Source organism: Pongo abelii, chromosome 1 (assembly GCF_028885655.2).
Source record: "Pongo abelii isolate AG06213 chromosome 1, NHGRI_mPonAbe1-v2.0_pri, whole genome shotgun sequence".
Lineage (NCBI taxonomy): Eukaryota > Metazoa > Chordata > Mammalia > Primates > Hominidae > Pongo > Pongo abelii.
The window spans coordinates 222,512,969-222,533,232 of NC_071985.2; the positions used below are offsets into that span (position 1 = coordinate 222,512,969).

The following is a 20,264-nucleotide window of genomic DNA, read 5'->3' on the forward strand; positions in this document are numbered from 1 at the left end:
CAAGCACCACATAGCACCCACGCAGCCAGCCTGGGACAGAGGAAGTGGGATTTCAGTGCACAGTGCCAGAGCACCCATGGGGGTGCATCCAAGGGGGCTCCATCCTCTCCCCAGACCCAGTATATACTGGTGGCATGGCTACTCGGGTTGTGACCCTTATCTGCTCAAAACTGTCTATGGCTCCCTATTGACTTCCCATGTAACCACAGACTCCTTACTTTGGCACTGAAGACCTTGTGTAATGTGGCCCCAACCAAGCTTTGCATCTCCAACTTCTACTTTCTCCCCTTCACAGGCAACAGAGACTGCTCCCTGGGCCCCAAACACACCCCCGCTTTCTGGCTCTCCGTTCTCACTTTGCCTGTCCCCTCTGCCTGGAACCTCTCCCCTCCTCCCTCATCTCTCTCCGTCCACGTCCTGCTCATCCTTTGGGACTGAACCCAAATGTCTCTTCCTCCAGGAAGCCTTGTTTAGTCCCCTGACTCCATGTGCTCTCCTCTTGGTACTCCCACATGCCTTTGTCCTGCTCTTGAAGACCTCGTGTGTCATTTAATGCTGGGACCGTCAGGTTTTTTAAAGCCCCTGGCTAGACTGGAAGCTCATAACGGACTCTGCCCAGTCTCCCTTCTGCTCTGCGGCACCTCCAGGGCCCTGCACATAATAGGCGCCAGTAGCCATGGATCAGAACAGAAGTGAATTGAGCACAATCCAATTTATGTATCAGGCTGGGCACATTTGCTCATGCCTGTAATCCCAGCCCTTTGGGAGGCCAAGGTGGGCGGATCACCTGAGGTCAGGAGTTCGAGGCCAGCCTGGCCAACATGGTGAAGCCTCGCATCTACTAAAAATACAAAAATTAGACGCGCATGATGGCATGCGCCTGTAATCCCAGCTATTCAGGAGGCTGAGGCAGGAGAATTGCTTGAAACTTGGAGGCGGAAGTTGCAGTGAGCCAAGATTGTGTCTCTGCACTCCGACCTGGGCGACAGAGAGAGACTCAAAAGAAAAAAAAATTCATACCTCGGCAGAAGATCATAAATAAATCCCCAGGATGTGTGAGTGTGTGTGTGAGCATCTGGCATGTATGTGTGAGCATGATGTGTGTGTGGAGCGTGTGTGAGCATGTGTGTGTGTGTGTACTATGATCATATGTAAGCGTGAATATGTATGGGTGTGTGGGTGTGTATGTGTGTTGTGAGTGTGTGGGAGTGTTAGCATGTGTGTGTGAACATGTGTGAGCATGTGTGTGTGTGGAGCATGTGTGAGCATATGTGTGTGTATACTATGATCATGTATGAGCATGAATATGTGTGGGTGTGTAGGTGTGTATGTGTGTTGTGAGTGTGTAGGAGTGTTAGCATGTGTTCGTGAACATGTGTGAGTGTGTGTGTGTTGTGATCATGTGTAAGCGTGAATGTGTGGGTGTGTGTGTTGTGAGTGTATGTGTGGGAGTGTTAGCATGTGTGTGAGCGTGTGTGTGTGCTGTGAGCATGTGAGTGTGAATATGTATGGGTGTGTATGTGCACGTGTGTGTGTGAGCATGTGTGAGTGCGTGTATGTGTTGTGAGCATATGTGTTGTCAGCATGTGTGAGCGTGAATGTGTGTGGGCGTGTACGTATGTGTGAGCATGTGTGTGTGAACTCGTGTGTGTGAGAGCATGTGTGTTGTGAGCATGTGTGAGCGTATGTGTGTGCACAAGCATGTTTATGAGCATGGGTGTGGAGTGTGTGCAACAGTGTGTGTCAGCTGGAGGAGGGGCTGGGGGAAGACTACACGGGCCCCTCTCTCCAAGCCCAAAGATTTGTACACAGCTCTTGGCACAGCCCAGCAACTGAGATGCCAGCCTGGCAGGGAGCTCCCGAGGAAACGTGGGCTGCTACAGAAGTCGTGCCAAGGATCCACAGCGACCGAGGGCTCCAATCCATTTCTGTCACTCTGAAAGCCAGTTGGAGGCTGTGTCACAAAGCACCAGGCAACCAGGCGGAAGGAGGAGGCAGCCCCCTCCGCCTCCCCGCAGCCCCAGGCGGTTCTGCCCGGCCCGGGTTGCTCACAAAGCCTGCGCTTCTGGCCCTGGGTCTGCTCCTCCCAGCCGGGCACAGTCAGCAGCCCGGAGTAGCCCTGGACCAGAGTTGCTGAGGGATGGCAGGAACATCCACAACCCAGAGCCGGCCCCTTTCACAACTGAGGTCTGATAGCGAATCATTAAAAACAAAACAAATTAAAACAAAAGCAATCGTAATTGTAGGAGCTGCTGTCCCCGAGCAGCTGTGAAGCCCAGGCCTTTCCGCGTTTCTTTCTTTCATCCACATCTCATTTTTCCTCTCAACTGTGCTGTACATCAGGGAGACTTTTCCATGGTTTTAAAATGACGAAATCGAGGCTCTGGGGGTGAGGGGGTCGTAAGCCACAAATCCAGGATGGCACAACTGGCAAGTGGCAAAGCCCATCTCAAGGCCGGGGTTCTCCTGGCACCTGGCGCACACAGGACATGGTTCTTGTCCCCATTGCCCGTGGGGCCACCTGCCTCCCCCACGCAGCCGCTCATCCTCGCGGTAAGAGGCATCTTCCTCCTTGAGTGCAGTCAGGGCCCAGGAGCCACCAGCAGCTGGGAAACAGACACTAACCAGGGAGGGGAAGGGGCTTATCTCAAGCCCCCATCCTGTCCCCCATCCTGTCCCCCATCCTAGGGGAGAGTTGGAGAGCTGTCAGCATCGTCGTATGCAAACGAAGGCGATGAATCGAGCCTGGAGTCAGCTTTGATTCCTGAGCCCCTCCCCCACAACAGCCTTGCCTTTGGGGGCCAGGAGACTCGCGGGATCCTGCCCCGCCTGCCTGAGGGACAACTGTGGAGCTCGGCCACCAGGCTTCTCGGGACAGCTGTCGGACCAGCATTCCTGAGGCGCTGATCGGCCTTCCTGTTGCATAGTGGGTTGGGGGGGAGCAAGTCATGGCTGGCCAAGGCGGGTCCCATGGGAATCCTGGGTCAGGGATATCAGTGATGCTCAGATGGTGCGGAAGGATTATGATGTGAAGCAGACAACCCCTCACTGGGAGAACCGGAGCCCATCAGCCTCCCTCCCTTACCCCGAATCTACTCATGTGCCAAAGCGACAAATTCGTGCGACTGTATTTGGCAGGAATGTTTCAGGGGTTCTGTAAGCATCTGATTCTAGCTTCACTTTAAAAATATATTTTTAAAATTATTTTGAAAACTGTGGTAAAAATAACAGACACTCTCGAATACATTCTCTACCCAATTTGAACATGGGCACGGCCCCATCATAACTTGGGCTTCTGGTTCACTGAAGAGTATTCCAGGGATATAAGGTGAGCAGTTTCAAAGACTCGCTGCCATTTGCAGTTACTTAATTGCATGCTCCAGGATTTTCTGAACATGAACAATCAAAGCCAGTTAGAAGCGCAGCCTCATATCCATGAGGGTAACGGATATCCATTACATTATTTTATATCATGGAGAACAGCTTCTTTTTTCTCATTGGTTTACTTTATTTATATTTATTTATTTATTTTGAAACAGAGTCTCACTCTGTCACCCAGGCTGGAGTGCAGTGGCACAATCTTAGCTCACTGCAACCTCCATCTCCCGTGTTCAAGCAATTCTCCTGTCTCAGTCTCCTGAGGGATTACAGGCGCTGCCACCACGCCCAGCTAATTTTTGTGTTTTTAGTAGAGAGGATTTTGCCATGTTGGCCAGGCTGGTCTTGAACTCCTGACCTCGTGATCCACCTGCCTTGGCCTCCCAGAGTGCTGGGATTACAGGTGTGAGCCACCACACCTAGATTTACTTTATTTATTTATTTACTTATTGAGAGTGAGTCTTGCTGTGTCACCCGGGCTGGAGTGCAGTGGCGCCATCTCGGCTCACTTCAATCTCCACCTTCTAGGTTCAAACGATTCTCCTGCCTCAGCCTCCCGAGTAGCTGGGATTACAGGCACGCACCACCACGCCCAGCTAATTCTTGTATTTTTAGTAAAGACGGGGTTTCACTATGTTGGCCAGGCTGGTCTCGAACTCCTGACCTCAGGTGATCCACCCACCTTGACCTCCCAAAGTGCTGGGATTACAGGTGTGAGCACCATGCCTGGCTTGAGCCACCGCGCCCAGCAGTTTACTTTAAAATAAGTAAATATTAGTCCTGGCTACTTGGGAGGCTGAGGCAGGAGGATCCCTTGAGCCCAGGAGTTTGAATTCAGTCTGGACAACATAGTAAGTCCCTGTCTCTAAAAAAAAAAGTTTTTTTTAACAAAAATTAAAATAAGTAATTATTATAAACTGGGGCAAAGCAGTGGTCGCACAGAATCTAGGTGGGAGAGGCCAAAGAGAGTTAGTCTGATTGTAAGTAGGGCTTAAAATCGTGTTGTGTCTGCATAAAACAGAGACATTTTTGATCTGGGGAAAGGAATTCTTGGTGGTGGTGGGGTGCTACACTGCTTATAAAACACTGTTTTGTTGATTGTATGTATTGGGATTATCGGTCGAATTTCATTTGGGAAAAGATTTGCACTACTCAAAACATTGCTTTTCGGCAGGGAGTAAGGGAGGAGGACCACTGGGCCATTGGATTAGGTGGTCTCAAAGGCCCTGTCTGCCAAGGGAGCCTGAGAATTTATGATCCATGACGACAAGACTCCTCCATCTGTCTGTCTGTTCAACTGCCAGACCCCTATGGGGAGGAGTGACAGACAATATCCAGTAGGGTGTGGACTGAGCCTCCAGGAGCTAGGGACAAAATATTCTTCCCTTCCAGATACTCCCAACCTAGGAGCTCTGTGGGGAGGAATTGTATCCCCAGATTCAGGAGATTTTGTGGAATGCAGGAATCATCTCAGGTTTTATGTCTCTGTAGTTCCAGGAAGATTTTAAGATTGCTTTTTTGTTTGTTTGTAGACAGAGTCTTGCTCTCCCCTACAGGCTGGAGTACAGTTGTACCATCATAGCTCACTGTAGCCTCAACCTCTCCGGCTCAAGCGATCTTCCTGCCTCAGCCTCCTAAGTAGCTGGGACAACAGCCAGAAACCATCATGCCAGGCTAATTTTTTCTTATTTTTAGTTGAGATGAGGTCTCTCCCTATGTTGCCCAGGTTGGTCTTGAACTTCTGGCCTCAAGTGATCCTCCCACCTTGGCCTCCCAAAGTTGTGGAATTACAGGCGTGAGCCCCGGGCCCAGCAATTGCTTTAACTTGAGATTGATCTGCCCAACTTTTCCCTCTGGCTACTCCTCATCACTCACATGGACACTTCCTGAAATGGCAGGAATTGGAGATGGGCAGTGCAGTCCCCAAGCCCCATCTGCTCTTAGCAGAGTGTGGCCACTCTGCAGTCAGCCCCAGATCTAGTTAGGTCTTCCTGGAGCCCCGGCACCCTAGGAGCAGACTTCTGTCTTGTTTAGGTGGAGCTGACACCCCTAGGGCTAGAAAGTGGGAAATTTTCTTGTTCAGTCAAAACAGTCATATCCTACCTGAGAGTTGGGGAACAACTGTGTGGATTCTAAATTAATTCCTGGGCTGAGCTCTTCCCAAGGTAATTTGGGATGAGAGTGTTCTAACCCCCCTCCTGATCCTTCCCAACATCTCCTCCCTTCATGAGTCTATTCCCTTGTCTGTGAAATGGGATTATTAGGCTGCCATGAGACTTGACTACTTAGGAAGTCAGTGCTTCTATGTGGTTTGTGTGTGGGTGGGTGGTGGTGGTGTTCCGGGTATGGATGGAGCCCGACAGTGCAGGTGGCGTAGAGGATGGGGCGGGTGAGACTCACAGCAGCTGCCCTGCTGGGTGTTCACTGGCATACTGGTGCGTTGATCATCCTGGACTAGTCCCTACCCATCTCCCTGCCTCCCTGTGGCTCTGTATCCCCCAAAGTGCCACCTGGCCAATAGGAAGGGGCCTCTCAGCAACCCCTAGGCCTCAGAGCAGCCGGAACCCCAGCTACCCCTCCACGGGTCTTTCTCAGGCACAGAGCTCTGCCTCTTGCTCTGCTGGGGACTGCTGCCTCCTTGCGATGGAGATCGCAGGGGAGAGTGAAACCCGGTGGTCAGCCACTAGCTGAGCCCCTCTGTGTGCGGAACCAAGATGCCAGACAAGGACACCTGCTCCAGTCTGAAGGGAGAGACCTGGCTTCTGCTCCTGGAAACCACCAGTCTGAGGGGGGACACATAGTCCTGGCTCTTTGGGATAGGAGGGAGCCAGGTCATGCCTTAGAGGACTCTATGACCATTAGGGGACCCAGCCCATGGCTGCAGAGTGCTTTCAATCTAAGCCAGAAGTAGCCCCTGCCCTGGGGAAGCCTCCCATCTAGCAGGGTAGATACAGTTGCTGTCCTCAGGAATTTGCCAATCTGATAGGAGAGGCACAGCTCTGGCCTTGGGAGGGTCCTAGAACATGGAGCTGCTGATCTGCCATCAAAGACACAGTGCTTGCCTCCAAGTGTCCCCACTGATAAGGGAGACACAGTCCGGGTGAGAGGCCACAGGTCTAATGAGAGGTGGAGGCCCAGACAGCACTACTACTGACTCCAGCTCACAGATGTCAGCCCAAAACCAATAAGCTGACCCATGGGAGGGCCCTCACTCAGCAAAGCAGAACGAGCTAGACAACCTGGGCAAGTTTCTTAACCTCTCTGGGCCCCAGTTTCCTCTCTTGTAAAATGTTAGCTGTCATGAGGATTGGGGAGTAAAAGTTGTTGTTGTTTTTTTTTAATTATTGAGACGGAATCTCGTTCTGTTGCCCAGGCTGGAGTGCAATGGCACGATCTCGGCTCACTGCAACCTCTGCCTCCCAGGTTCAAGTGATTCTTGTGCCTCAGCCTCCCAAGTAGCTGGGATTACAGGCATGCACCACCATGCCTGGTTATTTTTATTTGTTTTGTTTTTGTTTTTTGAGATGGAGTCTTGCTCTGTCGCCAGGCTGGAATGCAGTGGCGCTATCTCGGCTCACTGAAACCTCCGCCTCCTGGGTTCAAGCGATTCTCCTGCCTCAGCCTCCCGAGTAGCTGGGACTACAGGTGCACACCACCACACCCAGCTAATTTTTGTATTTTTAGTAGAGACGGAGTTTCACCGTGTTGACTAGGATGTTCTCGATCTCTTGACCTCGTGACCCGCTCGCCTTGGCCTCCCAAAGTGTTTTTTGTTTTTGTTTTTTTTGAGACGGAGTTTTGCTCTTGTTGCCCAGGCTGGAGTGTGATGGCGCGATCTCAGCTAACTGCAACCTCCGCCTCCCAGGTTCAAGCGATGCTCCTGCCTCAGCCTTCCAAGAAGTAACTGGGATTACAGGCTCCGGCTACCATGCCTGGCTAATTTTTCTATTTTTAGTAGAGATGGGGTTTCACCATCTTGGCCAGGCTGGTCTCGAACTCCTGACCTCATGATCCGCCCGCCTCTGTCTCCCAAAGCGCTGGGATTACAGGTGTGAGTCACCGCGCCCGGCTGGGGAGTAAAGGTTTATAAAGTAAATGGGACACAGAGAGGGTGAAATAAACAGTAGTTGTTACTATGGGAAGGGGAGACAGAAGGAGCAAGGTGGCGGGAGTGGGTGTGGTGGGGGCAGGGGAGTTTCCTGGAAGCATTTGTGCATCTGTGCCTGGGTGTGCAAAGGGGCAGGCGCAGGTGGCTGCGTCCTCTGTCCTCGGTGGGGTGATCGATGGCAGGGCAGGACCGTCCTAGGCCAGCCTGGAGGGGACTATTGTCCTGGCAAATGAGGTTTGGCTTCCCCGCAGGGGCGACTCCATCTGCTTTTATTGTTTCCGACAGCAGCCTTGGGATTTTTCAACGCACCCCAGGCCTCACACCTTAAAAAACCTGTACAGGGGCTTTGCGGGAGTTCATCGGAGGCCCCACCCATCCAAAGGCCTCCAGCTTTCTGCTTCCCTCACCCAGCATTCCCCGCTCACCCGCTGAACTCGAGTCCTACCTCCTGCTAGATTATAGGTACTTGTGGCCCCTCTTCCTCCTCTCCTAGGCAATTTGTGGGTAGGGGAAGCAACCCTCAGCCTCCATATTCCTCAAACTTCATTATCTTGGTACCTAGACCATTTAGCTCTGTATGTTTGTTTGGGTATCATCTACTGTTCTAGGTTCTAGGCCCAGAGCTTTATAGGCATTATTTAACTTGACTCTTTGAAGTATATATATATATATATATATATTTTTTTTTTTTTTGAGACAGAGTCTCACTCTGTTGCCCAGGCTGGAGTGCAGTGGTGCAATCTCGGCTCACTGCAGCCTCTGCCTCCTGGGTTCAAGCGATTCTCCTACCTCAGCCTCCCAAGTAGCTGGGATTATAGGTGTGCACCACACTTCCCAGCTAATTTTTGTATATTTTGTTTTAGTAGAGATGGGGTTGCACCATGTTGGCCAGGCTGGTCTCGAACCCCTGGCCTCAAGTGAGCTAACTGCCTCGGCCTCCCAAAGTGCTGGGATTATAGGCATAAACCACTGCATCTGGCCTGAAATGGATAATATTTTTCAGATGGTAATAGCAACAATGGCTGTGTAGGAACATTAAGACAATGACCAAGGAACTTGCCCAAGGTTGCCTAGTAGAGCAAGTGATAGAGCTGGGATTCGAACCCACAGCCGTCTGACTCCTCAGACTCATCATCCCTGCTCCATCACATTCCTGGCTGAGACTGCTCCTCATGCTGCCATTCAGTAACCAACACCAGTGCAGCTGCTGTGAGTCCCAGGAAAGGTGGTGTGAGCTGGGGCCTGACCCAGAGCCTGGTACACCTGAAAACCATTAAGTCCTGCAATAAGCTCCTTCCAGTTGCTCTGGGTTCTAGCAGGAGCCTCATCCCTCATAACCGCCCCTTCAACCCCATCCCATCAAGGGAAGTCTTGGTGCTGGGGCATGAGGGGGTCATGGTGTTGGGGCATGGGGCGTTGTCAAGCTGGAACCTGGGGTGGCAGAGCCTCTACTGGCAAGGATTCAGCCATCCTCCCACAACCTTCTTCTTCTTGGGGACCATTGGCCACAGCGACTCACCCCTGAGAGGGAAGGCTGGAGTAAGGCAAGCAGAGAGGGCCAGCAGAGCAAGAGAGAGGCAGCTTCAACCCACTGGGCCAGAACAGGGGTGCTCCTATGACCTGCCCCCCAGGAACATGCCCATGCCTCTGACGGAAGTTTGGGGAGGCCAGGATGCAAGTCCCTGCTCCATCACATTCCTGGCCGACACACGTGAAGGAACTCCCTCTGGGTTCCATAGCTGCTAAGTGATCAGCTGGGCTTCAAACCCAATCTGCACGGCTGGGGTGAGCCACTTCCTTCTCTGGTCTCAGTTTCTACCCCTATAACAGGCACAGAGACCACCCTCATTTTCCAGAGTGATGCAGGGCCTCAGTATCACAGGGGTTTCCGGGCAGCCTGCTCCCCCTCCAACCTCCCCAGCCAGAGGGCCAGCTCCACCCTGGCCCCGCCAGCGGGACCCAGCAGAACTCAGCAAGACACTGGGGCTTGCAGTTTTCAGTTCATTCCTGTGCCTTTGACCCGGAATCACATTCAATATAACAGGTGTGCCCAGAGCCCCTACTGCGTGCCAGGCACTGGGACCACAAGCAGAAGGAGACCCAGCCCCCACCCAGAGAGGAGCAGACCCCTCCCAGATAGGGATTATGCCGTGCAGTTCACAAGAGACAGGGAAGCAAGGGAGTGCCGGGGTGCTTCCCACAGGAGAGGACATCAGACCTCCTTGGTCAGCAAAGACGGAGGGCTGAGATCAAACACAGGGCAGGGCAGAAAGAGCCCTAGCAAAAGCTCAGAGGATGGCAGGCTGTGGAGATGGTCAGCTCTCCATCGTGGCTGCAACCTGGGACGCAGAGGGGACAATGCTGGGAGGCAGGCAGTACAGGGCTATGCTGGGCTGAGGTCTCTGTAGTTAACTGAGTGGCCACAGGGAGCCACTGAGGACTATGGATTGGGGAGGGCGATGAATTGAATAGTGGGGAGGAAGGCAGCGGAGGGAGCAGAGAGGAGCTGAGCAAGGTTCCCGAGCCTCTGAGCCGGCTTTGCTGCAGAAGGCAGGGGGTAGAGATGGTGTGAAGGGCCGGGTTCACCAAAGTAGGGCCTGTCTGCCAGGTAGGATTTCGAGCAGGAGCCTGGATGGGGGATGTCGCGGGGATATCCGGCCATTCTTTCCTCTAAAGAGAAAGGTTCCAGTTGCCAGCCCTGGCTGTGGCTGAAACAAGAACTCAGCCAGGGGAGCCTGGAACCTGCCAGCTGGGAGGTTTCCCTCTTCTGAAGTTGCCCTCATTAAGACACTCAGGCCACATCACTGCCAGACTCCTGGAGTGGTGTGTCACCTGTTATGACAACCTAGACAGTGGTCAAGGGGCTTGGGCAAGCACACAGCAGGTCCAGGAGCCAGCAAGACAATCCCCTCAGAGGAATTGTGAGCTGGTGCCGCTATAAAAGACATCAAGCCAAGACCGAGGTTCAGAATTGGGGATGAGTCACCGGACGCCTTCTGATGGGCGACCAGCTGTTGGCAACACCAGCACAGCCACATTGATCTCATTTTGAAAAAAAGTGACCCATTGGCCCTGATTGTTTTAGCTGATTTTAGGACAAGCAAAGAGGAGGAGAGAGAGAAAGAGAACAGTGCTTGCAAGGGTGTGGACGCCTGTATGGGCATGAGGAGGTGAAGGTGACAGGAAGTGTGATGGGGGAAGAGGCTGTGGTGGGAGGGTTACTCTGAAGTGTCTCTAAGCCTTGACTTTGAGATCCATTTCTGTGGAGCCCCCTGTCCCCACCCCATCCCAGGTCTGTAGACTCCCCTCCCCTCCCCTCCCTTCCTCCATTGGGTGTGTGAACCAGCACCAAGCAGCACCCCACAATTTCCACACACATCCCTATAGGTAGGGACTAGCACCATCCCTGTTTTGTGACAGGAACACTGAGGCTCAGAGAGGTGCATTCCTTTGTCCAAGATCACTCCCAGAGCCCCAGTGTGCCCGACCCCAGACGCATGGTACTGAAACGGTTCCAGACACCGGTGTGTCACTGGGCTGGGAGGTGGGCAGCGTGGAGGGAGCATATAGAGCAGGGGAGACCACCGGGCGGAGAGGATGGCCCAGGGAGCACCCAGCTGAGGAAAGCAAGAAAGACTTGGCGGGAAACCCCAGCCCTCTCTCATCTCATACCCCGGCCCCGAAGGCGGCTGAGACCCTTGGCGGGCGGACGGAAAAAAGCCAAAAGCCGGCGGTGGGGAGGGAGCAGGAGGGACAGAGCGGGAGCCCACAGGCGGGAGACCACAGGCGAAAGACCAGCGCCGTCGAGTGAGCCAGGCTGAGTACCGTCCTGGGCACAGATGGCACGGCGTGGGGCCACCGGCGGTGCTGGTTCTGGGCGCACTCAGCGACCCCGGCCACACACCCCGGCCTCCTGGGCGGCCTCGAAAGGGGCAGGAGGGCACGCCCGCCAGCTCTGCTCGGGGCTCAGGGAGTCTTCGAAGGCTTCTTCCAACGGTGGCGGACTGGGGCCCCCCGCCTGAGAGACCACCCGGAGACTCAGAGACAGAGAGACAAAGGGAGACTGGGTCCGGGAGAGAGAAGGCTAGTGCCGAGGAGAGTAGGCGCGAGCCGGGACCCCAGAGGGCGGCGAGGGCGCGCGCGAGGCCGAGTGTCAGAGCGTGGAAAAGTGGGCGTCCAGCGGCAGGTGGACGGATAGGGAGCCCGGGAGCAGAGCCAGGGGCCGTGGGGAGACGCAGCGAGGAGAGGAGGCGGCGGAAGGACTGGCGGATAGACGGGTCCGAGGGCTGGGAAGGAGGCAGCATCCTCACTTCCAGCCTCGGGACCCCGCGCACCCCGCCCCTGGGCGCGCCAGGTAGCCCACCTTTGTCCGGGCTCGCAGCCAGGTGCGGCGGGAGGGGCGGAGCCAGGGGCGGGCCGAGGCCGTGCCTTACCTGTCCGGCCGGCGGGGAGGGGGCGGAGGGGCTCGGGGCCGAGCGCCCGCGGCAGCCGAGCGCAGCCGAGGGCGAGCCGCGGAACGGGGACGGCGTGGAGAGGTGCGCGGGCAGCCAGAGGATGTGCCCAGGCTGAGCGGGACTGGAAGGAAGGGGGAGTGGGCGGGCAGGAGGGAAGGGGGCGGGAGCGCGGGGAGGGGACAGACGAGGGGCGGCGGGTGGCGGGCTCGACTGCCCCCAGCCGAGGGGCAGCCCCGGGGCCGGGCCCCGCGCGCTCCCGGCCAGCGCGCCCTCGCCAGCTGAGCTCTGAGTTCTGGGCCAGCTCCCCAGAGGCCTAGGCGCCGCCGCCGCCAGGGCGCGGGGCAGACAAAGGAGGCAGACAAAGGCGGGCGCAGCCCAGCAGCCGTGCGGGCACCGGGCGAGGCAGGCCCACTCCTCCCGGTGCGTAGGAGCCGCCTCGGCGCGGCCCAGGGCGCGTGGGACGGGAGGGGCTCCGGCAGCGGTGGCGCATCTGGAGCGGCCCCGCGGAGGGCGGGCGACAAAGGGCCGCGGCGGGGGGTCCTCGGTGGACCCCAACAATGGAGCGAGGCTGCGCGCTCAGCTGCGGCCGCGTCTGGCCGGGCAGGGGCCCGAGGCCGCAAAAGGATTATTCCGCCTAGACTGTCAAAAGGGACGGAAGAAATGCCCAGGGCGGGGGAGGCGGGACGGGGAACGGCGGGGCCTTTGTAGCCGCAGAAAGTGCGCAGAAAGTGGCGGGCGGGGTTCTCCGAGAGGTCGCTCCTGGATGTGGGGGTACAAAGGGTCTTCAAAGTGCTACCAGCTCACCTGGGGCGCTGACGGCGCACCTGTGCCCTCTTTCCCGGTAGGGAAGGGAGAAAGACAATCGCCCCAACACACACACACACACACACACACACACACACACACACACACACACACACACACGCGGCGCGGCTCTCGCCACGCCCCGTCCAAAGCCGGCCTGAAGCTTCTCAGACCGGCCCAACCTGGACAAAGCCAGCGCTGGGGCCGGCTCATCCATCACCGCGCGGGGCGCCGTGTCCTGACGACCCTGGGAGTCTGGGAATGCTGGGTTATGGGTCCCGTGCCTCCCAAAACTCACGACGGGGTCGGTGGGGCCACGGACGCTGCAAAGATCAAAGAGCGATGGGGCCGGACTCCCATATGTGGGAAGCAGTGCTCCCACCTGGCGCCCTGAGCTCGCCAGGTGGCTTCCATTTCGACTGTTTTCTTTCTCTAGCGTGTGGCAAATTATGACTTTGAGGTTTTAGAACACAGTTCTGCCGTCAGGCTAAATGTCTGTGTTCCTCTTCTGATGCTGTCCCCTATGACCTCGGGCAAGTCGCCTGACCTCTGAGCTCATGATTATACCTAAATTTCAGTGTTCTAGGCTTGAATGCAGTGCCCTGTGTAAGGAGATAACGTTTCTAAGGTCTGGCCCATAGGAAATGCTCCTGAAAAATTAGCTGCCATCGTTACTGTGATATTATTAGCTTGGTGGGCACCAGGATGGATTGATGAGAACACTGGACTGTTTATTCACCGAAAGGTTTGAGTCATCCATCCCATAAATACCTATTGAACACCTACTATGTGCCGGCACCGGAGGTACAGTAGTAAACAACATGGACAAGAATCCCTGCCCCCATGGAGCTCAGATTCTAGGGAAGGAGACAGAAGATAAGTGAACAAATAAATATAAATGATGTCAGGTGGTGATTAGTGCTATGAAGAAAAGTAAAGCACATTACAGACAAAGCATGAAGGGACAAGGTGTTGTTTTACATAAAGTTGTTAGGAAGGGCCTCTTTGCTGGGGCAGTTCTTTTGGCAAAGAAAGGGAGGTAATGAGCCACGTGGTTGGGGGGAGAAGACTTGCAAGCAGAAGAGCCAGTGCAAAGGTCCTGGAGCGGGAGTGTGCTTGGTGTGTTTGGGGGAGAAGAGTCAGGCTGGAACAGAGTGAGGTGGCATCAGACAGGGAGCTGGGATAGGACCATGTTGTTACAGGAAAGGGGTCCCGACCCAGACCTCAGGAGAGGGTTCTTGGATCTCGCACAAGAAATAATTCAGGGCGAGTCCATCGAGTAAAAAGTTTATTAAGATAGTAGAGGAATAAAAAGAATGACTACTCCATAGACAGCACAGCACCAAGGGCTGCTGGTTGCCCATTTTTATGGTTATTTCTTGATGATGTGCTAAACAAAGGGTGGATTATTCATGCTTCCCACCCCCCCACTCCGCTTTTGTTTTTCTTTTTGAGAGGGAGTCTTGCTCTCACCCAGGCTAGAGGGCAGTGGCACAATCTCAGCTCACTGAAACCTCCACCTCCCAGGTTCAAGCAATTCTCCTGCCTCAGCCTCCCAAGTAGCTGGGATTACAGGTGTGCACCACCATGCCAGGCTAACTTTGTGTTTTTAGTAGAGATGGGGTTTCACCATGTTGGCCAGGCTGGTCTTGAACTCCTGACCTCAGGTGATCTACCTGTCTCAGCCTCCCAAAGTGCTGGGATTACAGGCTCGAGCTACAGCACCCAGCCTTTTTTTTTTTTTTTTTTTTGAGACAGAGTCTCACTTTGTTGCCCAGGCTGGTATAGTGGCGCAATCTCAGCTCACTGCAACCTCTGCCTCCCAGGTTCAAGTGATTCTCATGCCTCAGCCTCCCAATTAGCTGGGGTTACAGGCACACACCGCCATGCCCAGCTAATTTTTTGTATTTTTAGTAGAGACAGGGTTTCGCCATGTTGCCCAGGCCGGTCTCGAACTCCTGACCTCAGGCAATCTGCCTGCCTTGGCCTCCCAAAGTGCTAGGGTTACAGGGGTAAGCCAGTGTACCTGGCCTTTGCTTCCCCTTTTTAGACTATATAGGGTCTAAAACATCCTGATGTTGCCATGGCATTTGTAAACTGTCATGGCGCTGGTGGGAGTGGAGCAGTGAAGACGACCAGAGGTTGCTCTCGTGGCCATCTTGGTTTTGGTGGGTTTTGACAGGCTTCCTTACTGCAAACTGTTTTATCAGCAAGGTCTTTATGACCTGTATCTTGTGCTGATCTCCTGTCTCATACTGTGACTTAGAATGCCTTAGCCATCTGGGAATATGGCCCAGTAAGTCTCAACCTCATTTTACCCAGCCCCTACTCAAGATGGGGTTGCTCTGGTTCAGACACCTCTAACAATGTGAGCCTGCAAAGGCCACGGGGAAGACTTGGGATGTTTAGAGGGACCATGAGCAGAGCAGAGACATGATCCGACTTAGGTTTTTAGCAGGTTTGCTGATTCCTTTTTCTTTTTTTTTTTTTGAGATAGAGTCTTGCTCTGTTGCCCAGGCTGGAGTGCAGTGGCGCGATCTTGGCTCACTGCAACCTCTGCCTCCCGAGTTCAAGCGATTCGCCTGCCTCAGCTTCCCGAGTAGCTGTGACTACAGGCGCGTGCCACCACATCTGGCTAATTTTTTGTATTTTTAGTAGAGACAGGGTTTCCCCACGTTAGCCAGGATGGTCTCCATATCCTGACCTCAGGTGATTCGCCAGCCTCGGCCTCCCAAAGTGCCGGGATTACAGGCGTAAGCCACTGTGCCCGGCCACGTGTGCTGATTCCTAAGGTTGGGAGTAGTTTGCAGTGGGACAAGGGTGAAAGCAAGAGACCAGCTAAGGACCGTGGCAGAGAAGAGATGATGGTCACCTGGACCTGGGAGAGGGGGCAGTGTGCAGCAGGCATGATTTGTGTCGCCAAGGATAGAGCTGTGGCCTGGCATTCATGAGCCAGGAGAAAAACCTTGGAGTCTCTGGTTCAAATGCTGCTGCTGTGGCTGTCCCCTGGCTGGGTGATCTTCCGATGTGATTGGAGCTGGGGTGACACAATATGAAAAGGTGTATGTTAGGAGAGGCCTGGACTTGTATCCCATCCAGGTTATGACTTTAGGGCCTCAGTTTCCTTGTCTGTAAAATGAGGTACTTGAGGGGCCAAAGTAGGCGCCAATATTCATCAACTGATGACTGGATAAGCAAATGTGGTCTATCCATACACGGGAGTATTTTGGTTCTACGAAGGAATGAAGTATCAATATATGATTCGACCTGGATGAATCTTGAAAACATTATGCTAAGTGGAACAAGCCAGTCATAAAAGACCATATTTTGTACAATTACATTTATATGAAATGTTCCATATTGGCAAGTCCGGGTCAGGCGCAGTGGCTCATGCCTGTAATCCTAGCACTTTGAGAGGGTGAGGCAGGAGGACCTCTTGAAGCCAGGAGTTGGAGACCAGCCTGGCAACATAGTGAGACCCCTTCTCTACAGAAAATTTTAAAAATTAGTCTGGGTGTGGTGGCTCATGCCTGTCATCCCAACACTTTGGGAGGCCAAGGTGGGTGGGTCACCTGAGGTCAGGAGTTCGAGACCAGCCTGGCCAATATGGCAAAACCTCATCTCTACTAAAAATTTAAAAATTAGCCAAGCATGATGGAGGTCGCCTGTAGTCCCAGCTACTCGGGAGGCTGAGGCAGGAGAATTGCTTGAACTGAGGAGGCGGAGATTTCATTGAGCCGAGATTGCACCACTGCACTCCAGCCTGGGTGGCAGAGAGACTCCGTCTCAAAAAATAAATAAATGAAATAAAAATTAGCTGGGTGTGATGGTGCACACCTGTAGCCCCAGCTATTGGGGAGGCTGAGGTGGGAGGATCGCTTGAGCCCAGGAGATTGAGGCTTCAGTGAGCTGTGATTGCATCACTGCACTCCAGCCTAGATGACAGAGTGAGACCCTGTCTCCAAAAAATAAAATTAAAAAATAAAAAAAATCGACAATCCATAGAACAGAAAGTAGATTAGTGGTTTCAGAAGTGATGTACCTGGCAGCACACTTTGGGCATGAACAACGCTTCTCAAGACATCAGGAGTGATGAAAATGTTCCGAATTAGAGAGTAGCGATGTACAACATTGTGACTATACTAAAAACCACTGAATTGCACCCAGTGAAAAGGTGAACTTTATGGTTTGTGAATTATATCTCCACAGAGAAGTTTTTTTTTTTTTAAAGTGGCAGTCGAGCTGGATCAAAAGTTCTTACCTTGTGGCCCAGGATGGCTTCAGAATATATCTGGACACTCCTGATGTTGTGTAAGACATTTAGTGTCTCTGGGCCGGGCGCAGTGGCTCAAGCCTATAATCCCAACACTTTGGCAGGCGGAGGCGGGCACATCACTTGGGGTCAGGAGTTCGAGGCCAGCCTGGCCAATGTGGCGAAACCCCGTCTGTACTAAAAGTACAAAAAAATTAGCTAGGCGTGGTGGCGCGTGCCTGTAGTCCCAGGTACTCGGGAGGCCGAGGCAGGAGAATCACTTGAACCAAGGAAGTGGAGGTTGCAGTGAGCCAAGATCATGCCAATGCACTCCAGCCTGGGCGACAAGAGTGAGACTCCATCTCAAAAAAAAAAAAAAAAAAGAAAAAGACATTTTGTGTCTCTGGATAGAAGCCCAAAGTTTAAGAACATATGATCAGGCTAGGCGCGGTGGCTCATGCCAGTAATCCCAGAGCTTTGGGAGGCTGAGGCAGGAACTCTGGAGGCCAAGTGTTCAAGACCAGCCTGGGTAACACAGCGAGACCCTGTCTCTATGAAAAAAGAGCAGATGATCAATAAGGTCCCCCTGACTACTGAGGGGTCAGCAACACTGGGAATCAGTAGAACCCCACAGAGGGAATGGTGGGTGAGGGCTTTGCTCTGGCTGAAGTGTTGGAAGCCATCTCAGGTCAGCAGTGAACCCCGGGATCTGGGACAGCTGTCCAGGTCAGGCCTCACACTAGAAGGCAGATGAGAGCAGAGAGGAGCTGTCAGCAGGAAGTCCTTGTCTTTAGGCATCTCGTTCCGTGATGATGCATGTCCTCCCTAGGGCACCTTGGGAGTTGCCTGCTGCCTTGGGAAATGGAAATGGAGCTATGGGGATGCCGCTAAGGATGGTTTGAATGGGGTTTTGAAAAGTGTGACAGCTTGTCCAGTGTTTGTTCTGGGGGCTTAAATAGTGTATAAAGACCTTAATATCATTGTCGTAACAGTCATTAATTGAGCATTTATGTGCCAGGCATTGTACACTTTATTTGTTTATTTTGTGAGACAGGGTCTCACTTTATCACCCAGGTTGGAGTGCAGTGGTACAAACATGGCTCGCTGCAGCCTTGATTTCCTGGGCTCAAGTGATCCTCCCACCTCAGCCCCCTACGTAGCTGGGACTACAGGTGCACGCCACCATGCTCAGCTAATTTTTATATTTTTTGTAGAGTTTTTGCCATGTTGCCCAGGCTGGTCTCGAACTCCTAAGCTCAAGTGGTCCATCCACCTTGGCCTCCCAAAAAGCTGGGATTATAGGCGTGAGCCACCATGCCTGGCATTGTGCACTTTATATTTTTTATAAACATGAACATGGACATAAACATTTGCTCTTTGCTCAATCCTATGAAATTGGAACTACCATTATACCATTTTACAGATGAGCACACCGAGGTTCAGAGAAAGAAGGGCCTCACAGCTGGTTAAGGGGCAGTGTTTGGGAGAGAAGCAGCAGGTTGGACACATGAGCAGGCCCAGTGGGTGCTGGGGACACCATAGGGAACATGCCACAGCCCTTGCTTTTGTTTTTGAAAATAGCTTTTCTCTGCATAGCGCCACTCATAGTCCAGGCACTGAAGTCGATGTGTTTTGCTCCTCATCCAGACTCAGTTGGGATTCAAGTCAGGCAAGTGGTAATGAGCCACTGTCCACCATCATTTTATTCCTCTGTCATTCATTCTTTCATTCACTCATTTGACACACATTCGCTGAGAACCTGAATTCAGGCTGGGCATGGTGGCTCAAGCCTGTAATCTCAGCATTTTGGGAGGCTGAGGCAGGAGAATCACTTGAGCCCAGGAGTTCAAGACCAGCCTAGGCAACATGGTGAGACCCTGCCTCTGCAAAAAATTTGAAAAATCAGCCAGGTGTGGTGGTGCACACCTGTAATCCTAGCTACTCAGGAGGCTGAGGTAGGAGGATCCCTTGAGCCCAGGAGTTTCAGGCTGCAGTGAGCTCTGATTGCCCCATTGCACTCTAGCCTGAGTGACAAGGAGAGACCCTGTCTCTGGAAAAAAAAAAAAAAAAAGAGAGAGGGAATCTGAATTTGGCCAGGCACTGTACTGAAATAATGAATGAGGCTGGGTCCCTGCCCAGGAGCATTGCAATTGGATGGGCCCCTGAGCAACAGGATATCAGGAGATTGTCACCAGGCTATGTGTGGCTCACACTGTATATCCCCCGTACCCCACGTGATTGGTGTCCTGGGAACCTTAAGCAGGGTGGGAGAGATGATTCATTCTGCCATCAGCCTGGTGGGGATGGAAGGGGTCTTGGAATCATCTTAGGGGTCTGGGAATCTCATTGCCTGGTTCACTCACTGTGTGTTTGTTCCATAAACCCCAGCAGTCCTCCTCTGCCCGTGCAGGTCTTCCTCTTTGCTGGGCTGGTGCTCACACTCACCTTCTCAGTTTCCATTTCAATGTCTCTTGGGAGTGATTTTCCCTCCGTCCCCATCACAGATCCTCAGGGACCTGCTCTAGTTGGCAAATAAGCTCTTGCTCCCCCTAAACACCCATCCTTCCTTCCCAGCCGCCCTCCTACATATTGTCATTATGGTAAAAAATATGCAAATAACTTTGAACAACAGTCTCCCAGCAGACGGATGTTCAAAAATGTAATAAATTAACCCCATAATGTAATCTGGATCCCGCGACCATCCATCATGCTGATGCGATTAAGATATGCAAAACCAGATGCTGAAGAGTGCGTGGATGGAGTGTTGGCAGAGCTCCCCGGATGGGCCCATGCTGACTCGGCCCCCTGCTCCTGCCCCTGCCCCCATGGAACCTGAGGCCATCAGAGGTTTAGGGAACATCTGTCTGGCCTGTTCATTTCACTAATGAGATTGAAGCCTTTTGGGGGTTTGGGGTCAGATCGGTTTGAATCCCTCCCCATCTGCTTCCTAACCCACCTTCCTTCTGTTTGTGATTGGATCTGAACCCAAGGCCCCAAACCCAGACTTTTTTTTTTTTTTTTTTTTTTTTGAGATGGAGTTTTCGCTCTTGTTGCCCAGGCTGGAGTGCAATGGTGCGATCTCGGCTCACCACAACCTCCGCCTCCCAGGTTCAAGCGACTGTCCTGCCTCAGCCTCCTGAGTAGCTGAGATTACAGGCATGTGCCACCACACCTGGCTAATTTTGTATTTTTAGTAGAGATGGGGTTTCTCCATGTTGGTCAGGTTGATCTCGAACTCCTGACCTCAGGTGATCCAGCAGCCTCAGCC

The 20,264-nt window shown here is 53.2% G+C and overlaps 2 protein-coding genes across 6 annotated transcripts in view; one reads left to right on the forward strand and one right to left on the reverse strand.

Annotated features, from left to right (window-relative positions):
* The window catches only part of DRAXIN (dorsal inhibitory axon guidance protein), a 48,869-nt gene that overhangs the window by 26,402 nt on the left and 2,203 nt on the right, over positions 1 to 20,264 (reverse strand). Inside the window, exon 1 of one of the 3 annotated variants that reach the window (XM_054541719.2) lies at positions 12,745 to 12,765. The exons of 1 other annotated variant lie outside the window; for it this stretch is intronic. The gene's annotated coding sequence lies outside the window, so the exon portion shown is untranslated. Of the gene's footprint in view, positions 1 to 11,919; positions 12,113 to 12,744; positions 12,766 to 20,264 lie in introns of those variants that run through there. One more of the 3 variants, XM_009235233.4, reaches the window with a different exon arrangement.
* The window catches only part of MAD2L2 (mitotic arrest deficient 2 like 2), a 194,819-nt gene continuing 186,503 nt past the window's right edge, over positions 11,949 to 20,264 (forward strand). Inside the window, exon 1 of one of the 3 annotated variants that reach the window (XM_024234122.3) lies at positions 11,949 to 12,021. The gene's annotated coding sequence lies outside the window, so the exon portion shown is untranslated. Of the gene's footprint in view, positions 12,022 to 12,197; positions 12,361 to 20,264 lie in introns of those variants that run through there. The other 2 variants (XM_063715114.1, XM_024234123.3) reach the window with 2 other exon arrangements.